The following is a 26815-nucleotide window of genomic DNA, read 5'->3' on the forward strand; positions in this document are numbered from 1 at the left end:
ACATATGCCTCACATAATAATGTATATGTCAAACCTACAAACATTATTCTACATGGGGAAAAGCTACAGTATTTTCTCTAATATCTATAATAAGACAAGGATTTTTTTTCATTACTTATTTGACATAGTTTAGCAAGAAAACTTAAAAGTCTCAGCAAGAGCAATTAGGCAAGAGAAAAAAGGCATGTGAATAGGATGGGATAAAGTGACATTATCCCCATTTATGAATGGCATTATTTATATATGGAAAAATCTAAAAATCCAACAAAAACTTATATAACTAATAATGCAGTAATGTTGCATGGCACAAGATCAACACACAAACTTCAGTAGAATTTTAATTCATAAGAACAAATTTTCTAAGAAAGAAAGCATGAAAGCAATCCTACCACAATAGCTAACCAAAAATAATTTTTAACAAAGGAATAAACTTTAAAAAGAAAGCTAATTACATATGTAATAAAAAATATACAACACTACAGAGAAAAGAATTGAAAAAGTCACAGAAACTAGAAATATCTCTTTTGCTTGTGGGCTAGAAGAATTAAAATTGTTAAAATGTTCATACTACCCAAAATGATTTACAGGTTCAATGCAATCCCCATCAAAATCTAACAACCTTTTCCCCAGACATGGAAGAAACCTAGAGCTATAAAGATAGAAGAATCTCATTTGCGGGTCAGCCTGAGTAAAAAGTTATAAGGTACCTCAAAAACAAGCCAAGCTTGGATTATGATTTATACCTACTAATTATAGGAAGTAGAGGTCTGAGTGTCACAATTCAAGACATGCCAGGGAAAGTTATCAAGATACTATGTAAAAAAAAAGAAAACTGGAAAGCAAATGGGCTGGGAAATGGTAGGAAGCTTGCTTTGCAAGTACAAGGCTCTGAGTTAAATCATCAATACTGTACTAATGCTGATAATAATAATAATGCATTCTTAAATAGGTATGGAAGCACAAAAGACCTAAAACAGCCAAGATAATCTCGTGCAAAAAGAACAATACTGGAGACATCATAGTATCTAATATAGTGCCATAGTCAAATATGGGTAAAAGGAAAGGAAGAGAGGAGGGAGGAAGGAAAAGAAAGGAAAGAAAGACAGGATGGAGGGAAGGAAGGAAGGAGAAAAAAGGAAAGAAAAGAGAAAGAAAGGATGGAGGGATGGAAGGAAGGAGAAAAAAGGAAAGAAAAGAGAAAGGATGGAGGGAAGGAGGAAAAGCCGGAAAGAGGGCAGGAGGGAGAGAGAGAGGAAGACAATGGAATACTATCTGGGATTCAATCAAAATAGTCATTTTTTATGTTTTTATTGTAAAATGAGTTACAGTTACATGAGTAAGGTAATGAATACATTCCTATTGAGCATTGTTACCTCTTCCTTTGTTTTTCCCCTACCATCCCTTCCCTCCCTACCTCCCCAATTCCTCCCTTCCCCCTCCAGTTGTAAAGTTCATTTTCTACAGTGTCTTGCACATCTCATTGTAAATGGTTATTTTTTTAAGAACAAAAATAGCAAATGCTGATGAGGATGCAAAGAAAATTTTTTGTAAGGACCAAAGCTAGATCTTCAATACAGCCCAACTATTCCACTTCGAGGTACATATAAGAAAGTCAACATAAAAAAAGGGAAACCTGCATACTCAAGTTTGCTGCAGCACTATCTATAACAGCCAAGATAGGTAATCAGTCTTCATGACCATCAATAAATGAATGGCTGAAGGAAATGTGATATTGATGTGTGTGTATATATCATCACATACATATGCATACACACAGCAGAATATTATTTGGCCACCAATATCAATGAAATCTTGTCCTTTGTAGAAAAGTAGAGAAAATATAGTATTTATTATATTTAACTAAATAAGACAAACACAGAAAGACAAATAGCATATGTGTTCTTTAGTATATGGAAGCTTAACAAAGTTGATCTCATAGCAGAAGGGAGTAAGAACAGGGGCAAGGAAAAGTGGGATAGAAGGAAGTAGAGTAATAAGTAGAACTAGAAGAAATTAGCTTGAATTTTGTGCAGATGAAAAAATGATAAGGAGATAAAAATTCTAGTTATTATGTTTTGATTATTATTAAACATTGAGTACGTGCCACCTCTTAATGTACACTTTGGGTGCATTAGCTTCCTCTCTGTTCTCCTTCCTTTTCTTGCATTTCTGGGGATCAACATCTGGAGGGGATTCAGTGGCTCTACCAGTAATCGACCATGAACTTTGGGTATCACATGGGATCCCCATACAGGCTGGGATCCGGTTCGTTTTTCTGCCAATTAAAGAATTAGAAGGCAAGAAAATATTTAGAGCAGACACAGCAAGTTTATTTGAAAGTGAGCAGAAAACAGTGAACAAATTTTCAATAGAGAGAACACCCAGAGCAGGGCATGATATCTTTAATCCTGTTAGATACATAGTTTGGTGTTTTGTCCCCAGGTAATGTGGTATTTGTATTTTTGGTGTGATTGGTCGAGGGGTAATCAAGTACTGTGGAAAGTCTTGTGATTATGTCCCTACCTGGGCATCTCTGTCAATTTCAAGTTTCTTAAATTCTCTCTCTCTATTTTTTTTCTGGTACTGTGATATTTGAATTCAGGACCTGGTACATGCTACACAGGTGCTCTACCACTTGAACCAGACATACACTCACACAGATTATATTAAATTTGATGTTTTGAAATTGTAAACATTGCAGAGCAGGGGCACAAAATTCTTCTGATTAGATCTCCCCTCCCCATGCACATAGGTAGGAAAGGGGTTTTCATTGGATGGAGACTGAAGGGACATGCTCTATGCCACAGCCACTGCAGTGCATATGTACCTGAGAACCCAGAGTCTTTGGAGCCTGATGTGAACAGGATGAGTGTTTCTTGCTGTGCCTTTGTTCCTGCCGCATTGGAATTGATACTATTTTCTACCCCTGAATACCTAGCCAGAGACATCTAACTCCCCCTTAATACCACCAAGATTCAGCTGAGTTTAGGATCAGCCATGGCCTCTGGAGTAGCAGAACAAGTAGAGGTTCCCTTTGGCTTCACTGGGAGAGCTGTCTTACCTGTCTACTGTGACCTCAGTAGCACATCCAGTTTCCAGGAACATCTTGGTCGTGTGCCCACAGGGTGTCAGCAGGAGCCAGAGAGTGGGGTGACAGATGTTGGGTACACATTTAGACACTATTAAAAACTGTCAGTAATTATATGTATTGGTGACTGAGCAACCCAGCAAGTCAGCAGAATTTTAAAATGTGGAAATAGCAGAATTGATTCCCAATTAAGGAAATTCTCTTAGACTCTGACTCATTTGTAAATATCACCAAAAGCAGACAGTGTTTACTTAGGAGTTTAAAGTTCTAGACAGGAGAGAAAGGCTTGAAAAATTGAGTTCCAGCCACAGTGATCACACCAGTCCAGAGACCTTGGGAGGAAAATTAATTCACTTTAATCCACATTTTCAGGTGCTTCATTTGAATGTATCGTAAGTAGAGAGTGTTTTATCTGTTTTTTAATCTTTCAGAGTTGAAAGAATGGAATAATTCAGCTTTTCTTTAAAGAACTAGGGAATTTTATACAGAGAAAATATTGCTAGTCATAGTGGCTCACACCTGTAATCCTTTTCTACTGAGGAAACTGAGATTAAGGAACTAATAGTTCAAGGCCAATTTGGGGTAAAAGGTTACAAGACCTCATCTCAAGAGAAGGCTGGATGGACAGCCCTGTCATCACAGCAGAAAACCTAAGTGGAATTACAGCCCCAGCTGGCTCAGGCAAAAAGAGCCTATTCAAAAACTTTTTTGAAAAGCAATATTGGCTGGAGGTGCAGCTCAAGTCTAACAAGCACATAGCCTGGCATTCAAAACCTAGTGTTGCCAAAAAATAATGAAATAAGCATATCAACATATTCTTTGTCTTCATTCCTAAGTAAAATCAAACTTTGAGATTAAAGACTTAAAAATAACTCAGATTAGCTGACAAGTATATTATGAAATACTTGTTCCTAAGGATTGTGTTAGCACACCAAAAAACCCTAAATATCAATTATTGCACATAATATTTCCTCCAATATGTTCAAAGTAAATGTGCAAACATTTGTTAGAGGAATATAATCTTAAATGGAAAAAAGATAAGCAGATGGGTTCAATCTTGATGTCAGATTAAAGGAGAGATCTCAAGGGAACTATGGGGAGCAATTACTTGAGAGGTGATAAGTATGTGGAGTCCAAATAATTGTATTAATACTCTTTCTCCCTCGTTCTTGAAGACACAGTTTAGATTTAGACAGGAGAGACCCTACTGCTATCCTACACCTCAGGCAGGAAGCAACATGTACTGATTCTTTTAACTGACATTGCTTACAACAAGGTAATGCTTCTCTCTGACACTTGCTTTTGGCATAACAATCAAAAGTAGCTAAATTCCGTGAATGTTTGCTTGGTGCAGGTGAGGATCAGACACTGCCTGGAGGTCAGGAAGAACTAATGGGAGCACTTAGGTAATAGGCAGAAAGTTCATCCTTCAGAACTGTTCATAGATTGCTATATCATGAAGAATGATATCTAAGTCAACCCAAAGCATCATTTTCAGCCATTTTTGGGGCTTCAAATCATGTTTTTCACATTATAGGAGAGAACACCATGCTATTTATAGCAGGTACACACAGTAATTGAGATTTATTTATTTATTTATTGTATTTATTTATTTTTTGTCAGTTGTGGTGTTTGAACTCTGGACCTGGGCACTGTCCCTGAGTTCTTTAGCTCAAGATGAGCACTCTATCCACTTGAGCCACGCCACTTCTGGTTTTCTGGTGGTTAATTGGACTTAGGAGTCTTGCAGTCTTTGCTGCCAGGGCTGGCTCTGAACTACAATCTTCAGATCTCAGTCTCCTGAGTAGCTAGGATTACAGGTGCGAGCCACCAGCACACAGTGAGAAACATTTTATATTAGACAATTTTTGTAATTTTAGATTTACATGTATATATATTAATCAGGATACTGAAATTCTATACTAGAAAATATCCAATTATAAGTAGTTTTAGCTTTATAAAAATATTTTAAGGGATTAAATTTTGAAATTTATCCAATTTTTAAAAAATTCTGGCGTTAAATCATTTTGACTTAAAATTCTAATAATACTAAGGCTTAACATACAAACTAAATATAAATGTTTAGATATAACTAGATGTAAACACTTTTAATTAGAATTTCTTCATATCATTTTCCATTGGATAGTTAGCATATAAAATTTTAATAGAAATTTCAAATGGTTTTGGAATAAAAAATTATTTACATGTTATACTCACATCAGTTTTATAAGGTTTCATTTAACATGTCCATGAATACATGTAAAGTACCTTGACCAGATTCACTCCCTCTGTTACTCTCTCTCAGCCTTCCTCCTCTTTTTCTAAACTAATCATTGTTTTATTTTCAGGCATGTACATAAAGTATTTTGACTACATTCACCCAGCTTTACCCTATCCATTAGCTCATCATTCTCCTACTAATGATCAGACCCTAGACAGGACCTGTTTTATATTCTTGTCCTGCATTTTGAAAAAAAAAACTATTTTGAAAATATAAAAATTTAAATATTCAACATCTTGTCCTGCATTTTGAAAAAAAAACTATTTTGAAAATATAAAAATTTAAATATTCAACATCTTGAATTCACTTTAATTTACATTCTGTAAACTTTCAACGAAACTACATTGTATTCTAATCTCTTAGATCAGTATGAATTAATACGCATGATCATGATTGAAAATAAAAATACCTTGAAGCAGAAAAACAAATAAACCCACAAAGAAAAGGTGAGAAAACCTCCTAAAAATGATCTACTTTCAAAAAATTGAAACGAATATAATTAAGATGCTTCTGATAAGCACAAACCATGTAACATTCTTAGAAAAAGAATAATAAAATATTCATTTTTAATTTAAAAATTAGGAAAGAAAAACAACAGTGAACAAGATAATTGTCATCAAACACAAAACTCAAATGAATCAAGTGATTGATTTACCAAATAAAGATTTTCAACAGCTTATCAAAACAATGGCAATAAAATATAAATTACTGATACCGAATTTCCACTCAGAAGCAACATGAGACTCTAGGTGGCCTCTTGCATTGCTGAAACTGTTATTATTAAAAAATCTCACAAGCTTTACTACATTGTTAGGACAGTATCCTAGAAAATCATCACTGCATTCTTTAGATTGAGTGAACTTTTTCTAGGAAGAAAACATTTTTGTTAGTCTTTCTTAATATGATTTTCCATTGGATGAGTACTGCAGAGAATTTTACATGCATCACAGTCCCTTCAAATGGAAAAGCATTATTAAAATGTTCTTTCTATTCTAAGTTCAAAGACAATGTATTTCTTTATTATGAATTTCACATCCAATCTTTCTTGATCAGTATTGATCAAGGTAAATATTTGTGAGTAAAAATATTTTGGTTGTTGATCACACACACACACACACACACACATACACACCACAGAACATAAAACATCATCTGCATTCAATAAAAAGCACAATTATTATAACTTAAATATTTAAATAAACAGCAAATAAATAATTCTAATAAAGACAAGTGAGAATGACATTTGTAGAATATAATTTTTAAGCCCTACTGTATTGACAAATAATATTATGTCCTTCTTCTTCTTCTTCTTCTTCTTCTTCTTCTTCTTCTTCTTCTTCTTCTTCTTCTTCTTCTTCTTCTTCTTCTTCTTCTTCTTCTTCTTCTTCTTCTTCTTCTTCTTCTTGTCTTTGTCCTTGTCCTTGTCCTTGTCCTTGTCCTTGTCCTTCTAGAAATTTGTGTAAACTATTTCTAAGAATAACACTGAAGGGGCCAGATGCATAAAATAGTGTAAGAAGCTGGATGTCCCTGATTCATGCCTATAATCTTGGCTACTCAGGAGGCTGAGATTTGAGGATCTTGTTTCAAAGCCACTCCAGGCAGGAAAGTCTATGAAATTGCTATCTCCAATTAACCAGCAAAAAGCCACAATGGAATTGGACTCAAGTATCAGAACACCAACCACATTTCAAGGAAAAAGCTAAGAGACAGCACCCAGACCCTGAATTCAAGTGCCAATCATGGCATAAAAACAAAAATAAATTTTAAAATGATATAAGAAATAGTTCAATAAATGAGTCGTTATTTGTGCTTGATTACTTAGCAAATATTCTTTTTAACAATTGACAATACCTATGTATGGGAATTTCTGTTTTTTATTTTCTCTACTAGGATTGGATTTGTGAATTACAGAAATTAAAACATATGTTTGTAAGATGAATCAATCAGTATGAAATAATCTAGTATTCACCATTCATTTACATATTTGTACTATTTACACAAACTATAAAATGTAAGGTAAAAATTAATATAGCAATTTATAGCATATTTATCATAGTTGGCAGGTAAAGGAAAACCTGTATTTCAGCTTTCCATTTTAAAAAGTTTCTGTGTAAAAAGAAGAGATAAAAATAACCTTGATGCATACAGATGGATCCTCAATCTTATTCAAAATAGAAGAAATGGAAACAATGCTCAGATGTTATTTTTGACCTATCAGATTGGTAAAAATTAAAATAATAATGTCTGTTGGAAGGTTTGGAACCAGGCACCTTTGTGTATTTCTAGGTGAAAGGGAAATTGGTCTGAACCTTGTGAGATGAGATTTAGTAATAGCTAAATAACCAAATCCATAATTATACTTTAGTGATCCAGCTGCTCAGAATTTTTCCTGAAGATACAGATCAATTAATATGAAGGCTCGTATGAAGTAATATGAAGTAACATAAGGTCATTTATTGTCACTGAATTGTAGGGGGTAATTGCACATTCACATTCATTAGGTAGTGTTTGAATAAATTATGAAGTATATACATGATGAACATCCATTTATTAAAGAAGAATCAGAGGGACAGGCACAATGACTCAGATAGTATGGATATAGACAGGAGGATCACAGTCCATGGCAAAACCCCAGGAAAAGCAAGAACCCCCACCTGAAAAATGACTTAAGCATCCAGACCCAAAGAAATATAGCTCCCATGGTTGAGCAGAAAAGCTCAAAAGCTATGTATAAGACCATGTAAGATTATGCTAAGCAAAATGAACCCCAAGATTTGGACACAAGAGGTTTTTCTTTTTTGTTGTTGTTTTTACTGTACTATGGGATTCTTTGTTTATTTTGTATGTTCTTCCCCCTTTCCCTATGGTATACCCTGTTTTGATACCCTGCATCTAATTTGGTACATTGATCTAATTTGGGGAGGGAAAGGGGAATAACAAAATGCTGAAACAAGGACACAGGATGACCCATTGCAACAATGTTACTCACAAGACACTATGTTGGAAATGAACTTTACAACTTGGAGGGGTGGGGTGGGTAGGGGAGATAGGGAAGGGAAGGGATAGTAAGAGAAAAACAAAGGAGTGGGTAACAATGCTGGACAAGAAATGTACTCATTACCTTACTCATGTAACTGTAATCTCTCTGTACAACATCTTTACAATAAAACAAAATTAAAAAAATAACTTAAGCAAAAAGGAGTAAAAGTATTGGTTAAGTAGTAGAGCCTAGCAAGCAAAGTTCCAAAATTTGAACCCTAAACCACTACAAAGAATGGAAAAAATGGGAAAGGTATTTATAAATCAATGTGGAGTAATTAATTCCTAGGATATTGTTAAGCATAGTGTATTCATTCTTCATTAATAATATTTGTAGTAGATGTAAACTTCTTAAAAATGTATAATTTGTGATTAATTTTTTACTAGTAAGTACTCTTAAAAATTAATTTTGCCTTTTTGTTAAAAATTGTAAAAATGTTTATTTTGTAAAAATATTTGTGAAAAAGTTTTTTTTTCTTGTAAAATCCTGCAATTTCTTCAAGATTATGCACTGTGATACACAAATAAAGCACACATTGACTTCGATTTGCTGTCTGAAGGATTATCTGTAACCAGTAGTATTTTTTGTGTTGCGACAGTTCCTCAAACCAGTTGAGCATCAAATTCAGCTGAGGCCCATTAAGAAAACAAAATTTCAGTCAACACATGAAATCTATGGAAGAGAGGCTGAATAATCTCTGGCTTTTGGAACCTCTGGTGAGAGCATGTTTGCAAGCTAGATACCAAATCACATTCTTGTTGCTTTGTAATTTTTTGTTTAGAAGGTTCAGTTACTACCAATAATTTAGCTGAAACTTAATAGTTTGACTAAGAGTAAGTCACCCTGAAATTTTGGGGACATTTTTTTATGTAAAGATATTGTAAAGATACAGAAGGGTTATGGTTACATGAGTAAGTTAATGAGTACATTTCCTATCGAGCATTGTTGCCTCCTCTGTTTTTCCTCTATTATCCCTTTTCTCCCCACCTTCCCAACTCCTCCCTCCCCCCTCCCTGGCCCCAAGTTGTAAAGTTCATTTTCAACATGGGTCAACCTGTACCCTTGTTTCAGCATTTTGTTATTTCTCTTCCCCTCCCCAAATTAGAAAAATGTATATACAAGATGCAGGGCACCAGAATCAAATACAGTGACAACAGGGGTTATACCATGGGGGAGGAATATACAAAAGAAACAAAAAAAAAATCCCATAGTACATTAAAAACAACAGCAACAAAGAAAAAAAGCTCTTGTATCCCTATCTTGGGGTTCATTTCACTTAGCATCATCTTATATAGCTATATGTACATTTGGAGGTTCCTCAAAAGACTCCACATAGAGCTCCCCTATGACCCAGCAATCCCAAACGATTGGCATTTACCCAAACAATCACAAACAAGGCCATACTAAAGCTACCAGTACATCTATGTTTATCCTAGCATTGTTCACCATAGCTAAGATATGGAACCAATCCAAACGCCCTTCAGTAGATGAATTGATCAAGAAAATGTGATACACACACACACACACACACACACACACACACACACACACACACACACACAAAATGGAATTCTATGCCTCCATCAGAAAGAATGACACCTCCCCATTTGTTAGGAGATAGAAAGACTTGGAAAAAATTATATTAAGTGAAGTAAGCCAGCCTCAAAGAAACATAGGTCCTATGGTTTCCTTTACTTGCAATTTTAGGGATGTTTAAGGACAAGTTAAGCAGCAGGGAAGGATGCTGCCTGCCTCATTTAGCATAGTTTATCCCGGCTACACCTGAATTTGGGGCTTGTGCAAGGGAATCAAGTCCTGACTTGCTTTTCTCTAGCCTACAACTCAGCTTTCCTTTCCACTGTGACAAGAATAAGTGAGGTTCTTCTTTGCTGTTGTTCTTAATGTACTATGTGATTTCTTGTTTCTTTTGTATTTTTCCCCCTTTGGTTTATCTCCTGTTGTCACTGTATTTGATTTTGGTATCCTGGGTATTTATTATATATATGTTTATCTGAATTAGGGAAGGGAAGAGGAACAACAAAATGGTGAGACAAAGAACAAAGTAGGAACCAATACAACAGCAATACTCACAAGACAATGCAGTGGAAATGATCTGTACAACTGGGGGGAGGGACTGAGGGAGAAGGTAACTAGTTCCACAAGAAATGTACTCACTACCTTATTTATGTAATTGTAACCCTTCTGTACCTCATCTTGACAATATTTTTTAAAAAACAATGAAAAAATGTTCTTATAACCTCATCATTTCCACAGTTCCAAACACATCCTAATTATACTTTTAATATCTAATTATGTCTCCATCAATTATAATTTTAAGGTATAATTTTATAGTTAAATGACATCACTTTAATTCATCAACTTCTATGTACTGTCTCCCTGTTTTTATCCACAGAATCCACCATTCTCCCTGGTAACAAAAAAAAATGAAAATTGAAAGTAGAGAGCTGGGAAGGATGGGGAGTATGATGAAAGGGGTGACATGATAAAAATATACTCATAGATTGATTTTTTGAATAGTTATAAAAATAAGGTATTTATTTTGTCAGTCGTGGTACTTGAACTCTGGGCCTGTGCGCTGTCCCTCAGCTCATCAGCTCAAGGCTAGTGCTCTACCACTTGAGCCACAACACCACTTTTGGCTTTTTCTGCTTATGAGGTACTGAGGAATTGAACCCAGGGCCTCATGCATGCAAGGCAAGCACTCTACCCTTGAGCCACCATCCCAGCCCAAAATAAAGGAAAGAAAACATGATAGTCACTTACATGAAAAGCCTTACTCGTGTGTGTGTGTGTGTGTGTGTGTGTGTGTGTGTGTGTGTGTGTGTGTGTGTGTGTGTGTGTGTGTGTGTGTTGGTACTAAACCTTGAAATCAAGACCTCTAGCTCTCGCTTGGCATTTTCCACTCAAGGCTGGTGCTCTACCACGGAGCCACAGCTCTATTTCTGGCTTTTTTGCTGATTAATTGGAGGTAACAATCTTATTAACTGGGCTGACTTTGAACAAGGATCCTCAAATCTCAGCCTCTTGAATAGCTAGGATTATAAGTAGGAGCCAGCACCACCCAGATATCCCACACCCTTTGAATGCTGATGTCAGTAGCAGGTGACTAGAGACATGATCATAGATGAATGGACATCTAAGACATTTGAAAAATTAACTCTCCTGAGGAGAATTAGGAGTCTCACACGTGTTTAAGAGGCAGATGCATAATTATATTCCATGTGATCTAATGTAAACATTTACATCTGTTAAACATATCTTTTCAAAAAGTCTGGCAGAATCAAATGTGGTTCACAAATGGCTACATTATTATATAATTGCCTTATTTTCTTATACATATCATATGCCATTATTTCGGAAATATACCAAGTACGATCATATTTAGCTTAGATAAATACATCCTGCATGTTTTCAATCATGTGATGGAAATGTCCACAATAACGGAAAGGCTCCATATGGTTGTGGAAAATGCCAAAAGAGGGGTACAGCTGATAGGCAGTGCTTCCTGAGCTAGCACAAAGCACCATTCTACTCTTCAGTGCCCTCAGCTATGCTGGATCCTTTGCTGCATAAACCATGTGGTCAGAGGGTAGATTCCTATGGAAGCCTGATGCAATTTATGGGACAAATTCATTAGTAAGCAATAATCAGACCCCAGGAGAAGTGGGAAGTATCATTCCATAGACAAATATATATGTGTGTGTGTGTTTGTGTGTGTGTGTGTGTATAATTTTTTTTTGCCAATACCAGGGTTTGAACATAGGGTCTTCCACTTGATCAACTTGTTTGTTCACCTCACATTCTACCATTTGAGCCATGCCTCCCAATAGGGTCTCAAGTTTTCTGCAGGGTCTACCTTTGACTATAGTTCTCCTTCCTACATCTGTGTAGCTGAGATTACAGATAGGTCCCATCACACCTAACTTGGTTGACTTGGAATCTCATCAACTTTTGGCCAGAGTTGGCCTTGAACTATGATTATCTCAATATCCATTTCCACAGTAGCTGGTATTACAGAAACAACTTTTTATCTATTTCATCTTCTTGTATTTTATGTTTAAAAAATACAGATAATTTATTAAATTGATTTGATGTCCCAGAAATGTGGAGCTGAAAAGAGTCCTTCATATAGTTTCCAAAAGTCTTTGGAGGGCTGGGAAGGTGGCTCAGTGGTAGTGTTTGCCTCACATGCATAAGGCCCTGGGCTCGATACCTCAGCATCACATAAACAGAAAAAGCTGGAAGTTATGCTGTGGCTCAAGTAGTAGAGCGCTCATGTTGAGCTGAAGAGTGAGGGACAGTGCTCAGGCCCAGAGTTCAAGACACATGACTAGCAAAAAAAGGCTTTGGTAAGTTCTCTTTGGTAAGTTCTCTTTATCAGCAGCACAGTTAATCAAATTGGGTTAATATGTGGCCAAGTCATTGAAAAGTCCAGCTGCCCCACAGTGGGTGGATGGATCGAGAAAATGGGCTACAGAAAGAAAGAGCAAAAGAAAGAAAAAAAGATGGCTAGATAGAGGCATGTACATATATGTGTACATAATACATAGATACAATAAAGTTATTCATCCATTAGGAAGAATGTTTTCTCATTTGCAGGGAAATGGAAGGATCTTACTTCACTCAACAGTTGAGTGAAGTAAGCCAATCTCATAGACACAAAGGGCACATGTTTCCTCACATATGTGGAAGTTAGATCCATAATATAAACACATATCAAAATACCTACAGAGCTATATACATATATACACAATCAAGTTGATTAAAGTGATATATATATATATATATATATATATATATATATATATATATATATATATATACATGCACATATATATACAGAGAGAGAAAGAGAGAGAGTGTGTTTAGCAAAATAATTACCAGGAAGCTGATACATGTCTTGTCTGAGGAAACAGGTAAGTGTACTAGAAAGTGGGTAGACAAATGAAGAGAGGAGGGTAGGTACATACTGTCATTAATAGTCAACGTACATATGTGAAAGTTAAGGAAAACCAAGGGAATGGGTAAGGCTAGGGTAGATGAGGGAGAATGATGAACAACAATGAGAATGATGAAAGTAAAACATTAATCAAGATGCATTATTCTCACAAACAGACATGTTGAATTAAAATCTCTTTGTAAAACTATATAATTACAATAAAATTAATTAAATATGCATATAATTTCATCTCTTGTTACATTATCCCTGTGAGGATTAGCATGTATATTTAATTGATAAGGAAACAGACTCAGAGTTGAGACCTGACTAATGTGGCATTGCTCATACTTGGTAGAAACAATGACCAGGTACCTGCTTCTAAAACCTGTAGTTTTCAACAGTTCCCTATCTCTGCATGAGTTCATTCCATGCTCACACAACACAGTGAAGTCATTTTAAAAGTTAAGAGAAGCATCTCAGGGAGATGGCTTTGTGAAGGTTACACAGTAAGCCATGCATGTTTTCATTTGATTTTTTCCCATAAAATAGAGGTATTTCCCCTCTGAGAAATATATTAAAGAAACCAAATAAAATTGAATGTCATAAAAATAATGCAAGAAGGAGTAAAGTCTTGATTAATAGAAAGTACCAGGCAGCTATAGTTAATTGAAGGTTAACTAGAAGCTTCTTTTTTGTTTTAACCTTTAATGCTGAAAATCCTTTCAGAATAGATTGAGGAACATCCTGATTTATGTAAGTTAGTGTAATGAACACAATTAAATCTTTCTCCGAGTACCTTTTAAAACTTCTATGTGTACCTGCTGATGTAAATTATACAGGGAATTGATCTGAATTTTCATGGAGAGCAGGGGAAGAATGTAGATTTTGACCATATCTCTAATAAAAGATTTTATGATTTCTCTCTTTCCAGTAAAGCATCAAAACCAAGACTATGTTTTTGAGACTGATTCAAGAAGATAATTATGAATAGTATTTTATGACTTTTTCTTCAAAGTAGGATTTGAGGCAAGAGAACTTATTTTTCTACTTAGAACGTATCCTTATGTCAAAGAAGATATGTATTTATGACTTACATAAATAATCCAGTTCAAATGTCCCCAAATTTCTTCCTTTTCAAGGAAAAATACGAATGGGACAGGTTTCTTAAAAGATCTAATGAGCTCTCCACTTTCAAAGTTGACCCCAAGTTTTCTTTGTTCAAAGTAATTCCTATCAGTTTCCCCTGTGGAAATTACAGGTTGCTTTCACTACTTTCACTGTTGGCCACCTGCTGAAACAGGCAAACAGTTTGAAATGGGAAAGAATTAGTGAAGAATCAAAGGAGAAAACTCAGTTGTCTGTTGGTCAGCGACCACTTCAGCTTTGTAAGTTAACAAAATAATAACAGAAATAAATTTCTCTAATTTTTAAATTGTGGTTAGCAATTGCTCAAAGAAAGGCCAAAATACTTTAGAGGCATTTAGTCATTTTTAAACTCTCCTTTAAGATACTAACTTATCAGTAATTATTTACCTAGGAAAGCTGGTTCTAGATTTGATTCTTAGAAAGGCCTCTGTCTGTCTAGACACTAGGGTACAGAATAGTTGGTTACCCAGAGCTAAATGGGCATTTAGTCTTACTTTTACAATATTTTTTTTTTTTTGGTCCGGTCGTGGGGTCTGAACTCTGGGCCTGGGTGCTGTCCCGCAGCTCTTCAGCTCAAGGCTAGTGCCCTACCACTTGAGCCACGGCGCCACTTCCAGTTTTTTTCTTTTTGCTTATGTGGTGCTGAGGAATCGAACCCAGGGCCTCGGGCATGCAAGGCAAGCGCTCTACCCTGAGCCAACTTCCCAGCCCCTGTTACAATATTTTATTTGCTATATTTGCTTTGAGTTATTCTTCCAACCTAAACATAGTATTAACCACTCCAGTGTCACCAAATTGTACATTTTGTGTCTCGTTGCTAATTAATGTCTACAATTGTGGGAAAATTTCATTTTCATAATGAATTGAAAAGTTTGCTGTTTTTATTTAGAAAATTGGGATAAGAGCCGTTATCAAATAGTGGATTGATTTCTACTCAAGAGAACATACCTGTGCTGCCAAATTGTCTAGGCAATTTTTATAAGTACATATTAAAGTAAAGTTTGTATGAACATTTCTAAAGATATTCAGGAAGTGGATAGACAAGATGATCAATAAAATCCCTCTGTGTAGATATCACACAAACACCCATACTAGGTCTCAAACTCAGGGCCTCAAGCTCTAGCTTACTTTCTTCACTCAAGGCTGATGCTCTACACTTGAGTCATATTTCCACTGCTGGGCTTTTGCTGGATAATTGGAGACAAAAGTCTCTACATATTTTTCTCATATCTCAGTCTCCTAATTGGCTAGGATTACAGGTGTGAGCCCGCAGTGCCCTTCACTCCAGGCTTCCTTATGGGAGTGTGGTAACCACCTGCTGGGGCAGGAAGAGCCTGTGACTGTTCACAATGAGCCAGAAGCTGTCCCAGCCAGTGGGAAAGTGACCTTATGTCCTGAGGCACAAAATCTTCTTAGAGAACAGCTTTTTTAAGGCTGCCCTTTCTTTGGCTTTTCACAGCACTCTCAGGCACACAGCTACCCCTTCAAAATTTCTTGTTTCATCCAGGCACTGGTGGCAAAGGCCTGTAGTCCTAGCTATTCAAGAGGACCTGTGGGTCCTGAACTGAAGCAAGTTTGAGCAGACACAGACAGGAGACCCTTATGTACAATTACCAAGTGAAATGCTAAGAGTCCAGTTGTAACTCAACTGGTAAAGTGTCAGCCTTGAACCGGTTAAGCAAGAGCATAAGGCTCTTGAGTTCAAGCTCTTATCACACCCCCCAACAGTGAATTCTCTTTTTTGGGGGGGAGAGGGGACTAGGCTTAACCTTTAGTTGAAAGATGCCAACTGTTCTAACACAGAGACCCAAAACCCGGCAAGTGGGGACAAACAATATTTGGAAGACTTAGGAGTCTCTTCTCTAACATATTATCTTGGAATACATACTGCCTTCTGTGCAATTGGATATGAAATGTCCTCTAAAGCCACATGTTTGTTAAAGCTTTGGTCCTCAACTTCTGACACTATTGGAAAGTGATTTGATAATGAAGGAAGACACTGACTGTATCAATGTAGACCAATAGTTTGGTGGCATTCCTGAGAAATGGTGGACAATTTCAGAGTTGGAAAAGTAGGTTACTGAGGATGACCATTCCTCCCCATCTCTCCATTATCTCCATTATCTCCACCGTGAGAGAACATTGTCCTCTGCCACCAGATCCTGCCATGACATCTTGCCTTTCCTCTTGCCCAAAGGAATGCAGACATCGAATCCCAGTCTCCCATTTACACACACACACACACACACACACACACACACACACACACACACACACACACACACACACACACACACACTCACGCGAAGAAAAGGAATGGAGCCAATAAACCATAGGCTGAAAACTAGGAAACTATGAGCCAAATTAAATCTTTCCCCCTTTAAGATGCTTTTCTCAAGTATTTGTCAAAGTGAAGAACACAGTGTCTAGCTGCAAGATGTTCAGAAATCCACGTAAAAAACTAAACATATACTTTCTCAGATCACATAGCTCCATGTTTGTGAGTTGTTTATGTTATTCAGAAGGACAAATGTCACATTTATAACAGAGTTGGATATGAAAGATCTGTTGTTGTAATTCATGAATAGAGAAATATCCTATAACCTCATCCTCCTTTTTCTAACACTTGCAAAAGTTACCACCAAAAGAAAGAGACTTGATATAATTTTACTTTGTTTCATATAAGGGAATCTGAATCAGCATTGCTCCCTTGCTTCTTCAACTTGACTTCATTTTTACATACACAATTTATCATTTGACTAGGACTCTGGCTGTCTTATCATGTTCATGTTGTTTCAAAGAGAAAGAAAATATGTCTCTCTCAATATATATATATATATATATATATATATATATATATATATATATAGTGTGTGTGTGTGTGTGTGTGTGTGCACATGCACACATGCACACATGTGCATGCAAGTGTGCCAGTACTAAGACTTGAATTCAGAGCTCGTGTACTGACCTGGAGCTTGTTTGGTCAAGGCTGAAACAATTGAGCCACACTACTACTTCTTGCTTTCTCTTGGTTAATTGAAGATAAGAATTCTTGGATTTGCCTGCCTAGTCTAGCTTTGAACAACAATCCTCAGGCTAGGATTGGGTAGCTAGGATTACAGGCATAAGCCACTTTTACATGATGCTTTTTGTATATTTTTTAATAAAGTGAATGTAAAAAGTTGTAAATTCACCATCTTTCAAAGTCTATGGCTTGGGTTGTACAAGGTGCAGAGACTTTCTCCACATTTGCCACTCAGCAATGAGTGGTCTTGCTTTAACAAGACTTTGCAAGGAACAGACTTAAGAAGTGCTGAGGACACAACTAGAAAGATGGTTCTTGCTAACAAATTGAACTTATTGAACTTATCAGCAGACCAGACACTACTGAAAAACTAATCAGTTAATTAGAAAGTTAGCAAATGAAAAAAGAAGGAGCAGAGGAAGGAGCACCTGAATTCAGTCCCAATACTCTCTCTCTCTCTCTCTCTCTCTCTCTCTCTCTCTCTCTCTCTCTCACACACACACACACACACACACAAATAAATTTGAAACAAATTCAAAAACTAATTACATTAAAATTGCATTAAAATACTGCAAATCATAATTTAAAAGCATATGTTATCAGATTTCATAGAAAATAATTACTTAACTATATCCTTTAATATTATTACATATATAAATTTATCATGAAGGTGTGGAAATTATTCCATGAACTCTCTATCATCATAATGGTAGTGTGGGTATATTAATATCTGAAAAATTAGGTCTGGGGAATGGCTCCCATGTCTATATAGAGTACCTGCCTACCAAGCATGAAGCCCTAGCTTCAAACGTCTGTACCACCAAGAAAGAAAGAAGAAAGAAGGAAAGAAAGAGAGAGAGAGAAAGAGAAAGAAAGAAAGAGAAAGAAAGAAGGAAGGAAGGAAGGAAGGAAGGAAGGAAGGAAGAAAGGTTAAGATCTGAAAATGTAGACATCAAAACTAGAAATACTATAAGGCATAACAAAAGGACAAAGGGAAATCAGATATAAGTAAAGACTTGAGAAACAGTTCTTCAAGATATGAAAATCTTACATGTACATATACTGAAAGTACCAGTAGATAAGTCTACAATTATATTGGCAATCAATAATTCTCTCTCAGAAATCCAATTAACAAGTTGATAGACAGCAAGTAAAGATATGACGAAAGACTTGAACAGCACCGTAAACAAGCAGACCTACAAGATCTCACATTTCCATGTAACCGTGGAACCTACAATCCTTCACGCTCAACAGTTAACATTTTCTGTTGTAACTCAGATTTCTTTTTCAGCAGTACTAGGGTTTGGCTTGGTGCTTAATGCTTGCTAAACAGGTACTTTATCACTTGAACCATGACACCAGCTGTTTGGTATCATAAAACAAGTGTAAGCCCACTTAAGCTAAATGAAATCATAGCATTCTTCTGAATTCAGAGTTAAGCCTTTTCAATAGCTTGCTGGGCCCAGAAGGCTTTGCTAGGAAATCTACTAATTATTTTAAGAGAGCAGTATTCCAAAGTTTCCAATTTCTCCAAAATGTGGAAGAAGTAGAAACAATGTCATGTTCTATGAGGACATTATTAGTGTGAAACCAACACTTGATTCTGAATATTAGATATTTAAATGCTTTAAATTAGAAACATAAAATGTAACCAGAAAACCAGTATGATGCACTTTTTTAAGTCAAACCGATTTTCTATTAAAGCTCCATTCTCATAAGCTTATCTTTTGTTCTATGTGTGGACTGGTATCAGAGTTTAAACTCCAAGCCTCAAGCTCTTGCTCAGTTTTCTTGCCCACAGCTGGGTGCTCTACCACTTGGATTGTCCTTCAGCATTTTGCTGGTTAATTGGAAATGGAGTCTCAAGGACTTTTCAGGATGGGCTTGTTCCAGATTTTGATACTTTGAGTCTCAGCTTTCTGAGTAGCTAGGGTTACCATGTGAACCACCAGTACTAGCTTCAAAAGCTTGTTCTTTTGTTATTTTTAAAAAATTTTGATTGTAAAAGTGATGTACAAATGGACAGCAGTTACATCAGTCACATGATGAGTACATTTCATTTTCATTTTAAACAGTTTTCTTTCTTCATTTCCCACCAGTTTTATACTTCCTGATCCCTCAGCCCCATAAGTTATATAGTACATTTTCAACATAGTTAGTGTCTGTTGAGTATCACTGCTGAATTAGTTCACCCTTTGTCAAACCATTCCTGTGCATAAGCTTATTCTAAATGGGCAAGACAGACAATTAAAAACTGTAGTATGTTCTAGTGGATATAGTAATAAATGCTAAGAAAAATAAATTAGAATGAAAACAAAAGGAATGCTGAAGGAGCAATTACTATTTAGGACATTTAGTTATGATTATAGGGAACACTTCTCTAGGAATGTAAATTTGAGCACAGCTCCTAAGTAAATAAATATATGAGGGTCCTAGTAAATTTTCTGAAGAGAAATTAAACATATGCAAAATAAGCAAAAAATACACAAAATAAGTAAAAAGAAATAGATGCAGAATAAGCAAAAAGAAATTATGCAAAATAAAAAAGTATGAACTAAGAAGACCGCCATGTTTCTAAGAGGAACTGCATGAAGAGGTAAAGAAGACATGGATATAAGGTAAATTCCACTGGACCTGATGAGAATATTCCAGCATCCATGGAAGATATTCTATCCCACAGGAAAGATCTGAGCTCTAGGATAGAGCTTGCACAAGCAGGACCATTGAAATAAACACAGTGAGACATATTTGCATGCAATCAAGGACACCAAAGACCATTTTATGGTCCCCAAATGGAAACAATGTGTAACATTTTCTTCAGAAACTTGGATGAAAAATATGGAAGAAAGGTAGTTTAGGGTGTGAGGAGCAACCTGTAGTCCTAATTTGGGCTTTAGCTGAGAAGAAATTTGAAAGGTGTTTGTTTATTTTTTTAAATAGTTTTTTGTTTGTTTATTTTGTGCCAGTACTATTGCTTGAACTCAGAGCTTATTCACTGTCCCTTACCTTTATCATTTATTTATATATTTTTCTTGTCAGTGGTGGGGCCTGAACTCTGGACCTGGGTGCTATCCCTCAGCTCATCAGCTCAAGGCTAGCACCCTACTACTTGAGCCACAGAGCCACTTCTGGCTTTTTTCTGCTTATGTAGTGCTGAGGAATCGAACCCAGGGCCGTATGCATTCGAGGCAAGCACTCTACCACTGAACCAACTTCCCAGCCCCATCTTTATTATTTAAAGCTGGCATTCTACCACTTGAGCCACAGTTCCACTTCCAGATTTTTGCTGATTAATTGGAGGTAAGAGTTTCCAGGAAATTCTTGCTAGGGCTGCCTTCAGATTTCAATCATTAAATTTCAGCCTCCTATGTAGCCAAGATTGTCAGCATGCACAACTAGCATCAGACAGATCTGAGCATGTTTAGGGCAGTGAGGAAAATATGATAAAGACAAATGATAAAAAAAAAATTATATGAGAGAATAAGATGAAGTGAATTGTAATAGAAAAAATGACTCATATCTTCTATGGAAAATTAATCTAAGTTTGATGGACCAAGGCCTATTTTTTTTGTCATGATGGAGAGAAAGCAGTCAGCTGAATGAACAGGCAGAATAAGAGTTTTTTAGAAGTTCTTCCAGGTCTGAATATTGAGAGCACGTCCTGCTGTTCTCAAAGCTTTGAATTGAAATGTTCCATGGCTTTTATGAAGTACTTTTTAGAGCTGAGAACCAAATGGAAAAGTTGCTGAATAACAACAGCCTAATAATATACTAATAAAAATAACAGCAGGCACTCCATCTTCAAAAGACAAAAACCTAAGGAAGATACCATACACTTTGTGCAGGCTGGCATATATCAGAGCAGGAAGCTGACATTCCTTGGCACTTGAGGAAGTATATGTTTGCATTTTAAAAGCATATATTTCTTGAGGAGAAAATGTGTTTTGTGTATAAACACCATAATATATATATATATATATATATATATATATATATATTAAAAAAACCTACATTTTGTCCTTAGGTTATAAAGCCTCTTTATCTAATCAGATAATACATTATGGCTAAAATGTGTTCATAAAAATCTTATAAAACTTTATATTATTTTTAATCTTTCTTCAGATAACCTAATTTCTTTCTCAGCTTTATTTTCCAAGTGAAGGATGGCACATGATTGTTATGACACAATGAGGTAAGATTTTGAAGTGTGAGTAGGTGTTAGGGAGAAAAATACTGCTAACAAATAAAAAAAGTAGGTTGGAGTCCCACATACCATTTTATTCAATAATTGTGTCTGTTGTTCTCAATCACTTATTGCTAAAAATAAAATATCAAAGTATATATAGTGTCAGGGAGACAATCAAGAGGCTTCTTTCTGATTATTCATTGCATAAAATTAATTGGTTCAATTGAAATTGTAGGACTGTCTCGAGGTTTCTGATAAATGCTTTTGTAAAACCATGAAACAGTAAGTTTGAAGTGAGAGGGAGATCTATCTATTAGTATAAGCTGTTCCATTGGAGGCACTTATAATTTGGTTAAAGTAATTCTGGAAATAAATGTTCCCATCAGAAGTTGCATGCAATTGCCAATGAAATAAATGTGAGGCAGAGCTACCTAATGTGCAAAGAAGAATATTATCCTTGTGAAAGTACATTTTTAGGTGAAATCAGAAACTATAAGTAAATCTATTTTTCCTGTCTTGACATATACTAAATATTTGACACTTCCTCTGATCCTAGAAGTTCCTTTAAGAAGAACAACTCTTAAAGTTATGGTCTCCTTGGGCAGAGTTTGACAAAAACATCTCTTCAACTGCAATACCAATGTAAAAATTCTAAGACAAATCACAGATTAGGAAAGTCATGATTTTACCTACGTACCAATAGTTAATAGGCTATTACATCATTTGAGATTAAACGGTGCATTGTATCTGCCATATGCAAAGTAGCAAAGTAGCTTTGTTTCAGTGTCCATATAATGGAAAATGCTCAGGTCCTTAGGTCTCCTGGACTGAGTTTATACTTTAGCACTAGGGCTTTTGAATGAAATTACCTTCTTGAGATATTACCCTGTACCTGTACACAATGAGAATGATACAAATTGCTTCCATTCAAGTGTTTAAAATAAATTATTTAAGAAAATTCATGGTAAAGTTGGGGTCAGTGGCTCACATCAGAAATTCCAGCTGCTTAGCAGTTTGAGATCTGAAGAATCATGTTTTAACGACAACATGGGCTGAAAAGTTCTCATGATTCCTTTTGAAGTCCTCTCTGGGTATAGTAGTAGCATACTTCTGTCATCCTAAACTAGGTGAGAGGCTGTGATTGGGAAGATCAATGTTACAAACTAGCTCATGTAAAAAAAAATCTATATCTATCTATCTATCTATCTATCTATCTATCTATCTATCTATCTATCTATCTATCTGTCTGTCTGTCTGTCTGTCTGTCTGTCTGTCTGTCTGTCTGTCTGTCTGTCTGTCTATCTATCTATCTATCTATCTATCTATCTTCAAGACTCGATCTCCACAGAAGTAAACTGAGTATGGTGGTACTCACCTACAGTAGACACATGCAGGCAGGAAACAAGTCTCTATTCTGATCATAGTGTCTTCTCTTTCAGGTAAGTATAAGAAATTTTATCCTAAAAATAACCAGGGATTTTTTTTCAGAGTTCTTGTCCAAATGATTTTTTTTTAAAAAAGAGCAGATTTTCTATTTTTATGACTCCTAGGACTCAATGAATCTCCGTGATCAAATATAGCCATGTCCCTATGTTGTTGTGGGTGTCTGAAATAAGCTCTTTGCTGGGACAAAGAGACTTTCATATCTTTTTTATCAGAACAGCACACTATGGTGTGAATAGAGGAGGAAATAGGACAGGACAGGCTGCATAATTCAGACAGACAGCTAGGAAATAATAAAGATGCTGTTGGATTTTTTTGTCCTAATAAAAATCAAGTACCTGTCATTAAATATTGATACTTTTTAATACATTTAAAAATCTTTCTTCAGAATGTTTTTATATGACTTTTTTAAAGCTACGTTTTTGTTTTCCCTGCATGGCTGTTATTCAAAATGCTTGTCAATGGAGGTTGCTAGCCCACAGCTTTTGGTGCCTTTATATGGAAAACCACAGAGATTCACTGTCCTACCTACCCTCGGCACAGAGGTTATATGACCACATTTTGTTTTTGTTGTTCTGTCAGTACAAAGGATTGCACTTAGGGCCTGGGCATTTTCCCTTAGATTTTTTTTTCTAAAGAATGGTGCTCTACCACTTGAGACAAACCTCTATTTCCACCTTCTTTGCTGCTAAGTCCACGAGATAAGGATCTCATGTTCTTTTTTTTTGCCAGGGCTGGCTTCAAGCCGTGATCTTCAGATCTAAGCCTCCTTACTAGCTAGGCTTACAAGTGTGAGCCTCAGGAGCCCAGTTACAGGACTGTAGAGAGCTGCGAGAGGCCGCACCTGGAAGATGGCGCCGGCTTCCGCCCTCCGCCTTCCCGATGGCGAGTGCTCTCGTGGTAAACAACTCCTGATATGGCTAAGGCGAAGAATCTGGCTTGCTTCTGTGCACCTGAACCTATTGGCGGTTCCCACGTGGCGTATCAGGGTTGGCTACCCAGCGGGTATTTAAGGCTGTGGGGAATTCTCCCCGGGGTTGGGGGCAGAAGATTACTAAAAGGTCCTGAATAAACTGCGGAGAGAAGAGTCCGGTGTCGCGTCGTCATTACCGGCCGAGGCGGTAGCGACACAGGACAGCATTTTAACAAGTACCCATGCAAAGATTTTGTTGTAATAAAATAGCTAACCATAGTAGGATAATATGCTTCAAGGTCCCATTGTGGGGAAAGTAGAACCCTAAATAAATATTTATCATTATTGAAGAGTACTAGCAAAGACCCAGTGTAGTAGAGTTTGGAGCAAGTTTTGGGGGATGCAAATGAGGCTTCAGAAAGAAATGACTTTCAATTTTCAATCTTCTATGCTGAAACTTAATTCAGTTTAACAAGCTTTTCTGTGAGCAGCAACTACACGAATGCAGTCTTCTTCTGAGCACTGATTTCACTGATTAATTTAAAAAGGCACAATGGTTGTCCTCAAAACAGAAACCTGGAGGAGAGATTTCAGCTATCCTGTGGTAGGAGTCCTAGAGATGATCTGATAGAGATGCAGAGGATAGATTGCATCCTCAGCCACAGAGTGACCAAAGCATAACTCAATCTGATGGCTACAGAGATGCATATTAAATGATAAACAAATCCTAGCCACATCTGGTAAAATAAAAGTCGGACAGAGAGAACAGGGAAAGAAGTCTCGTCAGCACAATAGAAACCCAAAATATAAGTTAGAGGGCAAGACATGAAGCTTGGAAAAATAAGTAAAAAATCTTTATTAAAAAAAACTATTTATACCAGTACTGCACTGTCCCTTAGCTTTTCTGCTCAAATTTGGCACTCTGCTGCTTGAGCTATTCCTCTACTTTTTTTTTGCTGGTTAAATGAATATAACAGTCCCTCAGATTTGTCTGTCTAGGCTGGCTTTGAACCAACAGCCTCAGATCTCAGGGTCCTGAGTAGCTAGGATTTTAGTATTGAGACAATGCCACCCAGAGAAGCAAACATCTTTATAAATTAATTATTTTCTGTTAAGAAGCAAGAGCTTAGACTTTACCTGAAGAAAATACTTTACAAACATACTATATAATCAACTTGACCCAAAAAAGTTCTTTTTCTCCCTCCCCCTTTTTTTTCTTTTTTTCTTTTTAGTGCAGGTACTGGGGCTTGAACTCAGGGCCTGGATGCTGTCCATGAGCTTCTTACTAGCTTTCTACCACTTGAACCACAGCTCCACTTACAAATATTTTTCAGTAGTTTCTTGGATATAAGAATCACATGGGCATTTCAGCAGGAGCTGGCTTTGAACCATGATCTTCAGGTAGCAGCCTTCCAAGTAGCTAGGATTACAGGTGAGCTATTGGCACAGCAGCAGTTCTTTTTCTTAATACAGCTTCCCAAACTAGCCCTTCCTTTCCAAACCATTATTAATTCAGTAGGTCTGGATTCTTGGTATCCTTCAAAACTCTGATTTTAGTACCACCACGATTTCCTTTATATGATAAAATTGATTTCGTAAGAAGTATAAAAATGTCTTTGGTCTCATCTTTAGTCAATTCCTCATGTAAGTTGCAATAATTGTGTTTTCCCATGTGAATGGCTTTTAAAAACTTAATTAACATTCATGCCAGGTTCCTGTGGCTCACTCCTATAATCCTAGCTACTCAGGAGGCTGAGATCTGAGGATTTCAGTTCAAAGCCAGCCAAGGCAGGATAATCCACGAGATTTATCTCTAACTACCAAAATCCCAGAACTGGAGCTTTGACTTAAATAGTACCAGCCTTAAAAGGCACCAGCCTTGAACAACAAGCTAAAGGACATCCCTTAGGACTTGAGTTCAAGCTCTAGTACAGATATCAGAATAACAACAACAAAAAGAATCAACCATATCATGTTTATGACATAACCAACTATACTTTAGGCTTTCATTCTACTTTCAATGAAGCCATTTTTACTTTGTTTTGCTTTGATTCTTCACTATAATAAATTCAGGTTAAATAAAATTGTTCTTACTTGATACTTTCTATGCCTCCATTTTCTCATTTTCCAGACTAGAAGCTTTTTCATTTCCCAGAAAGTTTGGGCTAAAGACATTGACCAGCCTAATTTTATTTTTTTGGATTTCCATAAACTCTTCAATAGAGATGAATTTCTTGCACTTTAATGATTGGCACCATAAAACAGAAAGAACTTCAAAAACCCACTGTCATCAATCATGTATGGCAGTTTTTTCATAGAAGCACATGATAAAAGGATTTAATGGTTCTTATGTTGTGTGCACCTTGAAATTTTCGAGTTTGATTTAAAAGTGCTCACTAGGATATAATTAACTCAGAACTTAGAGTCTTAGAGTCTTGTGCATAATTTAGAAGCAATTACAGTTCAAGAAAATAATAAGCTAACTCTTCAAACTCAAACAAAAACAATTTGGAAAAATAGCATTAATCACTGGCAATTACTGAGTTAAAATATCTAACTTATTACCTGAAAGACTCCCACGTAATAATGTATTCAACTTTAACTGAGCCCATAATTGTAATCATAATTAAAGATGTGCATGCATTAAAATCTCAATAGATCATAGAATATGTGAAGTTTCTATTTAAAAAAAAACTACTTAAACTTTCCACCTACCAAGTTTGTAAAGCAATT

This window comes from Dipodomys merriami, unplaced genomic scaffold (genome assembly GCF_024711535.1).
Source record: "Dipodomys merriami isolate MVZ:Mamm:240054 unplaced genomic scaffold, mDipMer1.0.p SCAF_40, whole genome shotgun sequence".
In the NCBI taxonomy this organism is placed as follows: domain Eukaryota; kingdom Metazoa; phylum Chordata; class Mammalia; order Rodentia; family Heteromyidae; genus Dipodomys; species Dipodomys merriami.